This window comes from Girardinichthys multiradiatus, chromosome 20 (genome assembly GCF_021462225.1).
Source record: "Girardinichthys multiradiatus isolate DD_20200921_A chromosome 20, DD_fGirMul_XY1, whole genome shotgun sequence".
NCBI classification, from domain to species: domain Eukaryota; kingdom Metazoa; phylum Chordata; class Actinopteri; order Cyprinodontiformes; family Goodeidae; genus Girardinichthys; species Girardinichthys multiradiatus.
In genome coordinates, this window is record NC_061812.1 from 27,151,475 (window position 1) to 27,165,054 (window position 13,580).

The window sequence follows — 13,580 nt, forward strand, 5'->3', positions numbered from 1 at the left end:
CTCACATACATGACCAGCAGATGGTGACATGACAATACTCTGAGCAGAAAACAATGATCAATGAACAACAACTAAGAACCTTAAAGACAAACAACAGATGCGTAAATATATGGGTAAGAAAGACAGTATGCTATATCTTTTAAACCCCACAATTAACTTGATCATAAAAGAAAATGTATTTAATAAAACATACATCAAAAGATTGAGGAAATTGACAGTAAATTGAATAATGATAATAATACGTCTATGTATTAATAAAATTCTAAATGTCTGTTTTCTTTTCCTTTACATTTATATAAGTAGCACATTGGATAAACATAACGCGTTAACAGAACAGCTATTTCCTGACACTTGTGTTAGGAATAACCTTTATTAATATGCTCATAGCTGTTTTTCCCATTTATACTATAGTGAAATAAAATATAAGTTCTAATGTTTCCCTTCTGTTAGAATAGGATAAGAATGCTCATCGACACACATTACAAGGATAAATGGCCCAAGGTTTGTCATGAATGACCTGAAGCTGGGGCACTGGGGCTGATAGTGGAGCAGCTGGTATAACTGGGTTGATTAGAAAGCTACAGCACATTAGATTAAGTATGGACACCTGCTACTACACAATCTAACAGATAGACACAACAATGGTGACACATAGTCTACTGATAATCACTGAGGGAGTGCAGATTCATTGCATTGGAGTGCCAGATATAAAACTATATGTGACCTTCTATTGAGGCTCTTCGTCATCCTCTAACAGATGGCGACGGTCCGAGACGGGAGCCTCAGCGCTGATCTCTGGAATCATTCTTCTGCCTTAACTTAGATTAAAAAGAGCTGAAAGTTAGAAACTGTTTGAGAGTCGTTCCTTTAAGAGTCTTTAGATAGAGTGGTGACTGTTTTCGGGGTCCAAGGACCGGTGGAGCTCCGAGGCGTCTGACCGCCAACAGGGAGCGGTAGCTTTGGACACTTGTGTTTATATATTTTGATTATTCTGCAATAACATTAAGCAAAGCTAATGTTTGAATCAAAATATATCAAACTAATTACTCATGATGACAACATGGAGTCACATTTTGCCTCTAAAGGTGCTTTACACCCACACCACATGCATAGTCATTTATTATTTTTTTAAATAGCATTCAAAATCTCCCTCTCCAGTGCAGACATCTCAGTGTAGTCCCCCATGATCGCCTTTTTCCATTTATGTTTTTTGATTAATGAAGTTTATGTTCACGATGATGATAAGCATAACTGTCTTCTCCTCTCTGTCACATTTTCTCTCTGTGATGAATGGCTTCTCTTGGCAGGGACAAGAGAAGAGCTGTCCTGAACATTAGATTGATATTTCTGTGTATCATCTTGGGTGAAAACTAAGATGGCATTTAGATCTGCCGTACTTCTCAAAACTCTTATTTTGTTTTGTTTTTTAACTTTCTTACTTTCTGTAATAGGTCAACTGATTAGTAAGTGTGAAGTCTAAGAGACAAGTGGGTGTTTGCTCATAGCGAGGAGCGAACAACCCTGCACAGCAGATGGCCAGTCATACTCAGACCACATCCACATTCTGACAGTTTAATTATGCAATGATAAAATATGAATGTATTTGTTCTATGAGAGCGTGAGTTGCAGACAATGATAAACACGTTAATTTGTGCTACTTGGGCAAACAATCAAAAGCAGTCTTTTGTATTCACTGCAGTACAAGCAGGATTGTAGGATGCTCAAATCATCACCTGCAGAAAAATGTGCCTTGCTGCCTGTGGGGACAAATGTACTTCATAAATCAGTGACGACAGAACAAATCTTCACAAATAAAAGATGCAAAACTATAATAAAGGTCTTTTGCATGTTTTGAAGCAAAAGGAAAACACACTTGATCAAATGACAGCCGTCAGAGCGTCTGCTGACTTTCACTAATTACAAAGAAGATAAACCACATCCCTTTATACTAAGCTAAAAAAAAAGCCTAGATATGTTCAGAGACATGTGGGAGATTTTAGAAAGACATAAGGGGGCTATTCTTCGACACTGAAAACAAATATATCAGCTCAGATGATAGGCGGTTATAAGTTGCACACCGCAAAACCTACCATTTGTCTTATAGCAGTTGTCAAAATAAGGTGAGATCTTTCCATGTAATCCATGCAACATATAGCAAACTGCTCACAGTTAACTCCATAACAAGTTACAATGAGTATTCTTATATCCCTAAGTGTAATCCATGCAATGATTATTAAAACACACAGTTGGAGCAGTGAGGAGTGAAACAAGCATGATCTCATATTCTGGAGCTGAGAGACTGGAGAGGCCTGTAATGAGCAATGTCACATGTTATCTGATTTCCTCTAGCAGAAATATAAACAAGAATATTCAATGAAATAATGTATGATGATTCTATGTTCTTTCACATGTATTAAATCAACAAGTTAAAAGATGTATGATGGAAATGCAGGAAAAGTATTAAAGTGTGACGGTTTTGCAACTGTGTTTTAAAGTAAATGTTGAAAGCTGAAGAATGAAATATGTGAAACTGTGTAAAGGTTAGAACTGAGCAGATTAGGGAAGGAACTGTGGGATGTTTGGGACCTTCCATAACTGAAAGGAGGATAACTACAGACCAGTATGGGTGTTTTTGAGACTTTCCAGAACTGAGAAGCAGAAACAAACAGTCACAAACCATGACAAATGTATTGAGCAATAACCAAGGAGCTGGGCTGAATAGCCTAATAAGGGCCTAACCCAGTGCAGGCTCCAGGCACTATAAAAACAAGGTTGAGAGAAGAAACGGGGTTGTTTCCTCACAGAAGACCAGCGAACAAGATCGGAGAGATGCTACAGATGAATCAGAGGACCAGAGACACAGCCCAGCTGATCAACTGCATTAAATAGAGGATCAACCCATTGCCTTTGAAGGACTGTGACTCAAAATTAAGAATCTGATTTCATCTAAAGCCTTTTTATCCAGACAATAGAAGTGAACTTGATCGGTGAACAGCTGATTGCTCTAAGTTTCAGGCTTCTGGAAGTCCTGAATCAAACTCATTTAGGTCTCCGGGTTTCCTTCAACTCTTCCGCCTCTGGAAACTACTGCCTTCGGAGAGAAATAACAACAAAGATTCTGCTTAACCATCAAAGTTTGGAACATCAGTACCTGCCACTTAAAGGAAGAAAACTGAGGATTAAGTCGTATTCCCTTCAAGAAATCACTCGTTGTTACCAGAAGAAATTCTTCTCCATCAGATGCCTGGACGAGTCTCCGTCTTCAAAGCCTCCTCATACCCACTAGTTTCAGCTTCAGGGAAAGACAGGTTGAGTTGATTGATTCATTTTTATTGTTGAAATTATTTGTATTGCTGAATTTAGGCTGTTACTGACCCCTGCAAAAGCGTTACTAATTAAAGAAAGCATATAAAATTCTAGTTAATTTGTGGACATTCAATTATTTGAGTAACTGTATGGTTGGTTTTTCATTGGTGGTAAAAAGTCTTGTTGTTTGGTTCTAAGATATTTTAGGAGGTTTTTAAAGGTTGCCTTAGCCAAGTTTGTTAAAACAGCGTCCTTGAGGCTCGCGCTGAGCCACTAAAATTAACCTAGCCCATATACCAAGTGCCAGTTGTAAATTAGGGAATGAGCAGCCGTGAACAAAAGTGACTGTCAAGGTGTGGATGACCGCGATAGGCTACTCGGTCACCCGGACCCCCAGTTGAAGAAGGGCGAGACTTTTGGATGAAGGCTGTCAGAGGCTAGGCGAGTCATTTCCCGACACCAGCTTAAACAGAACTTTCAGTAAACCTTCTTAGTAAAGATCTTTCAGGTTTAGGGAAGTCCGGACCCGTTGGATGGAGAGCTGGATTGAGCAATCCCTTTTTAGAATAGAGGAAGTAGGAGGGAGGGATTAGCTCATCGGACAACGAAAGGTGGCACCCGAACAGGGAACCTAACAGAGAATAAAGGGCCCCAGAAGAAGGATGCTCAGCAGAAGGACGTCTCTGCCTGAGTACCCCGGATCGACAGCCTGAAAGGAAGTAAGGTTGTCTGTGACTGATTGGGCCGTCAGTCACAACCCTCGCAGTAACTGCATAGAATGCAGGTGAGGATAGGGCTTTATTGAGGGTAGAATGACCAAACCCAGACAGTAAAGCTAGTAGCCAAAATAGTCTTTATCCATCCCTACTCGAAGGATCCTTGAGAGGCTTTGGAGACGGACAACTCGCGACGACAAAGACATAGCGATGGACGAGGAGAGCGAACCACAGGAACAGATGGTGCAGGGAGCTGAAGGACCACTCCCGTCATCAGAACAACCAACATCGACACAGTTAGAGTTACACCGCATACCCATCGAGGTGTTGTTAGGTGGGGATGGATATTCAACATGGGATCTGTCAATAAAGAAGATGTTCTTCAGTTTCAACAAAGAACAATCGAAAGAAATACTAGTGAGTGAGCTAACAGATCACCTGCAGAAGGATGACGTATTTTATTGTTCAAAGATAAATCATGGATATAGACTTGTCGTGGCACCCTGCCCCCAGGCAGTCCAAAAGAAGGATGAAATTGGTCAATGGTTACAGTGGTGGACAGGGTTCATTGAACTATGGAGAATGGGGAAACTGACCTCACTGTTCAGTCCATCCGAAAAATATGACTCGATTGTAAAGATGGTTTCCAGTGAGTCTGGACTGAACGGGTACCCCATACGATCCAGCACCAGAGCTGTGGCAAGGTTTAAAGAGTACGACACCGAGATCAGAAGGATGAGCGAGTTCAAAGAGAAGCTCAGAACCATCCAGGATGACGACAAGGAGAGTGTGCTTGAGGAGTGTAATGACTTTACACAGAAAGGGTTCTTCACAATCCCCGACCCCAGAGAGTCAGTGACAGAATATGAAGTGGGGAGCAGAAAGAAGAACCAATTCATGAAGCAACTCAGAGCAACCCAAGACGGCGACAAAGTGAGTTTAATGGAGGAGAGTAGTGAGTCTGGCGGATCAGATCAGGGAAAAGACCGCGGAGCTCACTCAGAGATACCAACTATTGAAATAACCGAAGAAACAGAGAGTGAAGAAGAAGGCAATGAGTCAGAACAAGAGCAAGGTCAAGGAAATGCTGATCCCAGCCAAGAAACGACTACTACCCCATTCATCACAAAAACAAGAGATAAGTTACTTCAACAGATTGCTGTGGCCACACAAGAACTGCAAGAGACTGCCAGGCGGAGAGCCCTCTTATCAGCCACCTTTGAACACCATAAGGAGAGCCTCTAACGTATGGCCAACACCTCAAGATACAGGGAGCACGACCCTGCACCAAGTACAGTAAGAGACCTTACCTTCCAGTATAAACAAGTAACTAAAGAAAACAGCGATAGTAACCAACCCATAATGACAAAAAAGATGGATTTTGGGGGAAAGGAACCAAGAAAGGTTAGTCAGAAGTCAGACGGAGTCATGATGAGGAGAGCACTAGACCCGATGCCATCAGATGCAAGACGAATTTCCCTGCAAAATGGGACCCGACTATACCAAGTTATCGGGGACCCCTGGGGCATAGAGGGAGACGGACTGTTAGTTTTCACAAATGATAACTTCAAGATGCATAATACCAAATTCAGGAAAAAGTTAAGAGCCGAGGCAGGGGAAGATTACAAACAAGAAGTTTGAGAGCTGAGGAGAAAAGTGAGCCAGAACAAAGCAACCAAAGTGCATCTGACTAGTGGATTACAGCTTATTATGCTGTAATCCATTCTCCCATTGCCGCCTACAAGAAAGATGAAGACTTGAAAGAGTACAGAGAAAAAATGTGGGTAGCCCTGGAAGAAGGACTGAATGCTGCCATCAACCACGGCCTCAGAAGGGTGACAATATGCCTAGATGGAGTGAGATCGCACAACCTGCCCTGGGAGTCGGCCAAAAAGGTAGCCGTTGCAACAGCACACCATGTAGTCAAGAATCTGCTGACAAGTGTCTCACTAAATGAAATAGTCATTGTCACATCTCTTAGCCAGCATGAGAGTCGGAGGAAGAGAGAGCTGGCGTTAGTAGAAAGAATGGAGGAGAAGAAGCCAAAAAATCCTCCTGAATTAGAGATGGCAAGAATCAAACAAGGGAGTGAAATCAACCCACACCGTGATGAGAAACGTTACCTGCTCAAGAGTGAGACCAACCAAGAATCCCGCCTGGAGAAAAGACCAAAACTAGCAAAGAGGGACACAGCTGCCCCTTCGACCTCCGTGCGGGCTGTGGAACGTAGCCTAGCCAGTTGCAGCCTGGAGGATCTAGAGGAAGCAGAGCCAGTTCCAGCAAAAGGTTTAAAAGCAAAGAAGAAGATAAGACAAAGCCCAGCCAAAGAGGAGTTTCTGAGTCCAATTAGAATGGAGCCCTTAAACCCAGAAAGAGAAGACAGTGAAGTCAGTGGCTTGGAAGAAGAAGAACCGTCGGAACAGGAGACCTCGGGGGCAGTGATGACAGTGAAAGCCTACTTTCAATCCCAGTGCAGCCGGTGACCCCTCACAAGCCACTCAAAGTAGGACAGAGAAAAGGGGAGAAGAAAGCAGTGGAAGTGTTTGACATCTACCGGGTCTCAGAAAGAATGGCCAGAGACCTGACATGGGGGCCGGTTCAAGCGAATGATGGCCGTCGAGCATACAGGTCCTTCTCAAAATATTAGCATATTGTGATAAAGTTAATTATTTTCCATAATGTCATGATGAAAATTTAACATTCATATATTTTAGATTCATTGCACACTAACTGAAATATTTCAGGTCTTTTATTGTCTTAATACGGAGGATTTTGGCATACAGCTCATGAAAACCCAAAATTCCTATCTCACAAAATTAGCATATTTCATCCGACCAATAAAAAAAAAGTGTTTTTAATACAAAAAACGTCAACCTTCAAATAATCATGTACAGTTATGCACTCAATACTTGGTCGGGAATCCTTTTGCAGAAATGACTGCTTCAATGCGGCGTGGCATGGAGGCAATCAGCCTGTGGCACTGCTGAGGTCTTATGGAGGCCCAGGATGCTTCGATAGCGGCCTTTAGCTCATCCAGAGTGTTGGGTCTTGAGTCTCTCAACGTTCTCTTCACAATATCCCACAGATTCTGTATGGGGTTCAGGTCAGGAGAGTTGGCAGGCCAATTGAGCACAGTGATACCATGGTCAGTAAACCATTTACCAGTGGTTTTGGCACTGTGAGCAGGTGCCAGGTCGTGCTGAAAAATGAAATCTTCATCTCCAAAAAGCTTTTCAGCAGATGGAAGCATGAAGTGCTCCAAAATCTCCTGATAGCTAGCTGCATTGACCCTGCCCTTGATAAAACACAGTGGACCAACAACAGCAGCTGACACGGCACCCCGGACCATCACTGACTGTGGGTACTTGACACTGGACTTCTGGCATTTTGGCATTTCCTTCTCCCCAGTCTTCCTCCAGACTCTGGCACCTTGATTTCCGAATGACATGCAGAATTTGCTTTCATCCGAAAAACGTACTTTGGACCACTGAGCAACAGTCCAGTGCTGCTTCTCTGTAGCCCAGGTCTGGGGAATGCGGCACCTGTAGCCCATTTCCTGCACACGCCTGTGCACGGTGGCTCTGGATGTTTCTACTCCAGACTCAGTCCACTGCTTCCGCAGGTCCCCCAAGGTCTGGAATCGGCCCTTCTCCACAATCTTCCTCAGGGTCCGGTCACCTCTTCTCGTTGTGCAGCGTTTTCTGCCACACTTTTTCCTTCCCACAGACTTCCCACTGAGGTGCCTTGATACAGCACTCTGGGAACAGCCTATTCGTTGAGAAATTTCTTTCTGTGTCTTACCCTCTTGCTTGAGGGTGTCAATAGTGGCCTTCTGGACAGCAGTCAGGTCGGCAGTCTTACCCATGATTGGGGTTTTGAGTGATGAACCAGGCTGGGAGTTTTAAAGACCTCAGGAATCTTTTGCAGGTGTTTAGAGTTAACTCGTTGATTCAGATGATTAGGTTCATAGCTCGTTTAGAGACCCTTTTAATGATATGCTAATTTTGTGAGATAGGAATTTTGGGTTTTCATGAGCTGTATGCCAAAATCATCCGTATTAAGACAATAAAATACCTGAAATATTTCAGTTAGTGTGCAATGAATCTAAAATATATGAATGTTAAATTTTCATCATGACATTATGGAAAATAATGAACTTTATCACAATATGCTAATATTTTGAGAAGGACCTGTACATACCAGAAGCTGGACAGTAAGACTATCACATCCCGGCTGTGTGGGCTGACCGGCTGGAAGACAAAGTCGAACTCAGGGTAAAGGCAACAGTTGGAGAATGGGCCAACATCCTAATGATGCCATCCTACTACACCTTAGCAACTTATCAGCCCCTAACTAGCAAGTTCAGGTCTGCCTATGTTGGAGTTGTGCATGATGTGATGTTAAGAAGACTAAAGAAAGCCGCATACAAGTATGCACAAGAGATTGAACGACAGGTTGATGAGCTGTCCGCCGAGGAAGAAGAGGAAGAACCGCCACTACCATCAGCACCACGCTTTGCAAACAAGCCTATAAAGAAAACGTCTGAACAACACCCGGCATCCAGCCCAGAAGCTGATGTTTTTCGTGAGTACAAAAAGATCAATACTTTAGTTAGAGAGAAACGATCAGAAGAAAGTATTGAAGATTACATCAAAGATGTGTGGCCGATGATTAACAATGCTACTGAAAGTGACTTCTCCCCGGCTGGGAAAGAGAAGCTATGGAAGATCATCACCTCAGCTAATGTTGCCCGGTTCAAGGACGACTGCGGAGATCTGGGACAAAGGATGTACACCTCATAGAAGGGGGAGTGCATCCACCTGTTAGACAGTATCCCCTGAACCCGGGTGCTGTTGAAGAAATTGACAAAATATTAAAAGAATTGAGTGCCCTAGGAATCATCAGAGAAGAGCTAAATCCCATCACTAACAGTCCCATTCAAGCAGTAAAGAAACCAGAGTCAGCAGGAGGAGGTTGGAGGCCTGTAATCAATTTCAAGGCCCTCAATCGAAGAACCATAGCAAACCGAGCCAGCCTAATCAATCCCCAAGGCGCATTGAAGACGCTAAGAGTCAAGAAATATAAATCCTGCATTGACTTAGCAAATGGATTTTTCTCCCTCAGACTCGCAAAGCAATCGCAAGGCAAGATGTCATTTACACACAAAGGCAAGAGTTATGTGTGGCAAAGGTTACCCCAAGGGTACAAGAACTCCCCTAATGTGTTCCAGTCAGCTGTGATGGAAGTTTTGGGTGACCTAGGAGCAACTGTGTACATAGATGATGTATTCATCGCAGACGACACCGAAGAGGAACACCTAGAGAGACTGCAAATGGTGGTGGAGAGAATTACAGCAGCAGGTTTGAAGCTGAATCTCAAGAAATGCCAGTTTGGACAGTTTCAGGTGAACTACCTAGGGTTCCAAGTGACAACAGATTTGGGACTCTCAGAAGGATATCGAGAAAAGCTGGCACAAATCAAGCCACCTGAATCTGAAAATGATTTACAAAAGATTTTGGGACTCTGCAATTATGTAAGAGATCATGTTCCTAACTATCAAAGATATGCTAAGCCACTATATGCCTGCCTAAAGAAGCGAGAGGGAGAAGAAAAAATGACAAAGAAAAACTGGACGTGGACTGCATCAAACCAGAACGACCTGGATAAGCTCAAAAAAGCAATCCAAGAAGCCGTGAAGTTGGAGCCAAGGAGCTTGACTGAAAAATTGGTGGCCGAAATCAGCTGTGAAGATGAGGACGCCATGCTGAAAGTAAGCAATGAAAACGGGGGGTTAGTAACGTTGTGGAGTTACACTCTGTCATCAGTAGAGAAGAAATTCCCCCAAGAAGAGAAAGAGTTAGCAGTGCTTGCTAGATACTGGAGCACCTTAAAAGACCTAGCACAAGGACAGCAGATTAAAGTCAACACTCAAAGCCAAGTCCACAAGTATCTCAGGAAAGGGACGGTGGAAAGTACAAAAGCAACAAAAACAAGGTGGGGAAGTTGGGAAGACATCCTGCTGGACCCCGACCTTGAGATTGGCCCAGCACAACCGGCCAACAAGAAAACACCCTTAAAGCCGTCTGTGATAGAAGGGCCGCCAGAATGGGTCCTGTACACTGATGGGTCAAAGAAAGGTCTGGATCAGATGGCCTACTGGAGGTTTATTCTCAAACAGCAAGGTCAAGAGAGGTGCCGCCAGAAAGGTAATACCCCCGGAAGTGCACAGACAGGAGAAGTAACAGCAGTGCTGGAAGGAATGTTGGAGTTAATAAAGAGAAGAATCAAGACAGCAAAGATAATCACAGACAGCCACTACTGTGCTCAGGCCTTGAACGAAGACTTATCCATTTGGGAAGAGAATGGATTTGAAAGCGCCAAAGGAAAGTTAGTGGCCCATCATGACCTGTGGAAAAAGATTGCCGAGTTGAGAATGAGCCTGGAACTGGAAGTAGAACACCAGAAGGCTCACACCTGTGATGGAAATTCTTGCAGTAAGCATTCCACAGTGTATGACCTTTGGTTTACCTCACTCCAGTGAACATCTGTGTTAGAGGAGGAAGCTGTAAAAGCCATTATCAGAAGTTTAATGGTTATGGGCATTTGTTAGGGTGATGCCTCAGGGAGAGTAGATGGTTGTTCCTAGGTAACCTAGTCACCTCTGAACCCGAGAAGGGTCTGGGGTCATAAAACACAGACTCTTTGAAGTGTTGAGATAACACTGTCATGTTCTGGTATAAATACTGTGTGTAAATGTTGATCGGGGCTCTGTTTCACTGACTAACCTCAGTGTCAGGGTCTTCAAACGCTGAATGCCTTTGAATAAAACTTATAAAGACAAAGTCCGGATTTTCTCTTGTTATGAGTCAACGTCTACCCACTTTGATAAGAAAATTCCACAACAATTTTAGCGTCACGAACAGGATCTAACGTGCCAGAGGAGACCGCAGGATGGGACACGGACGCCTGGCCAGCCTGAGAGTTGTTCTCAGTCCACTTCCATTTTACGGAGGGGAGTTCTGGTGCCCGCCTGCGGCTTCTGGACGATTAGATCCGAACTATTTGTCTTCAAATATATCTGGGTGAGAAGTTGCTCTGTAGGATATAATGTATATTATTATTTTTATTACACATTAACCATCATCTCCTAACTAATTAATTAGGTTCCAGAGTTGCGAGAGGGAGGACATCAGCTGAGGGCCCGGTTACCCTGTTAAGGAATGACAGGGAGGTTCTCATTGGTAACAATGGGATAAAGCAGAACACAGGGTTTTGCGGGTGGTTTTTAGCAATTTTCTACACCTCATAAAGGAGAAAAGCCAGTCGGCAGACGTGCCGCTGAACAGGTTAAAAAAAAAAATGGTTCCGGAACCTTGAGGCATCAGGGGTGTCTCCTTCTTCATACTCTGATTTATAAAATAATGAAAGGAAAAAGTGGGGATGATTGTGTTAAATGTGCTTTAATTTGGAAGATAAGTTTGGTTTTTCACAGCGTGGAAGTTTGAGTGTAAAGAAGTTAAATAGTTTAAAAAGTTTCAAGTAAAACAGTTGATGGAAAAATAAATAAAAAAAACATAAGAAAAGATTAAAAAGCACAGAGTGCATCAATTAAGGGGTTAAAGAGTTAAAACTTTCCTGAAGGAAGTTTTGTTTGTCTTAAATATTGCGATCAGTCGGGAAAGAAGGTAAAAGTGAAAAGGGACATTAGAGATGCGAAAATAAAGTTGTTTTAGAAAGGAGTATAGTTCATGTTGTGGAAGGAAGTGACAGGCAAGGGGACAACTGACTGACTGACTGATAATATTTCTTTGTGCAAAATCTGAACCTATACTAAACTTTTCTTCTGCCTCTCTCACACACAAATACACACATATATGGGATTTGAGTTCAACATCTGCGTTTTTGAGTCTGGATTGTAGAAACCTGCCCTTCCCATGGCTACTACACCAGAGACGCTTCTCCAGCACGGCCTGAAAGAGAGAGATCTGCCTTCCTGCATGTTGAAAATCGCAGTGTGACTTTCTACAAGAAAAAAAAACAAAACTCAGAAGAAGTCTGGACCCACTGAGATGGACAAAGATCCATGCTGTTTGCAAGAGCCAGAAGAGCGATACACTGGATTTATATTGAAAGCATCTTATGCGGGCAGAAGAGAAACCGGAGCAAAGTTTCTTCATTCTCCCTCCTGGAGAAGTTAAAGTGGACAAAGAATGATTGAATGTCTCACCAACAGACCGGGGAAGGGCCTGGTTGTTTTTTGGACTGACAGAGGACTGTGTGTGTGACAGTCTGACTCTGGAGCGATTAACAAACTGATGGGGGTAACGTACAAACACACACACATTTGCATAAATCTTTTCCTATTTTCTGCAATGAAGAACGCTTATTAACCGCTGCTCATGTGACGCTTGCTTGACGTTGACAGATATAGCGGGTTAAAATATTATTTTAGGGTTAGAAAAGTATCTTTAAAAGGGTGATAACTTAACTCATTTGATACTTTCTGGTTAATTATTTTAGAGAAACAAGTTCTCTTTCGTCGTGGAATATTCAGGGTCAATTATTATAGTTATTAAAAGTTATGAAAATGCAGAGGAAGTTACAACATCTCCAAAACTCAGCAGTAACCAAGTGTTTCTATGTTATTCTCAGGACAGATCTTATGAAGGAGTATTTTTAAAACCCAGCGCATGCGTAAAACCTGATGGGTTTCTCCTTCAGGTATTATTTTCTGTTGTCAGACTTTGTATCCCATAAATCTAATGGGTAGAGACCTCATTAAAACAGGCTTAGTTTTACTGCAGATGGTCTTCATACAGTTTCTGACACAGTACTTAAAGTTTGGTGCAGTTTTTGTCCGCAGTGCTAACTGACGCTTATGGAAGGTACAAATTCATTGTTTTTCACAGCAGCTGCTGGGATGAGGTTATATTAGGTTTTTTCTTCCCTCTTCTGATTCATGCAGCGTGTTGATTTACACTGTACCTTATATCAGGTCCTGACAAAAACTATGAAAGGTTTGGTTCTGCAGGTTCTTTTTTCTCCCTTTGGAGAAGGAAAGGACACCTGATCAGTTCTGTGTTGCATAGAAATATTAAAACACTTGTTGTTTTCTAAGATATCACCAGCTAAAAACTTTTAAAACTTTTGAGAGTAATTGGTTTTGTTAAACACATTTCCCTTGGTAAAACAAACCTTTAAAATGAGTATGAAAAATTGGGTTATTTAGAAAGAATCTGATTGGACAGTGGTACCACACAAAAATTAAACTAATCTCATGCTTCCTAAAAGACTCTGCATGAAAAGGCCTTCAGAACCGTGGAGTTATTTTCCACCACAGTAACAAGTTTTTTTAAGCATGCTTTTCCTTTATTTTAAAACAGATCTGGTTTTTGTTTTGTTTTTGGTTTTTTAGCATAATGTTGTCTGAAGCTTATTATGAACTGTGTTAGAAGCAAATATGATCTGAGGTAAATTAGGAGCTGTGAACTCGTACTCGTCATCTTCCGCTTTATCCGGGACCGGGTCGCTGGGGCAGCAGACTCAACAGAGACGCCC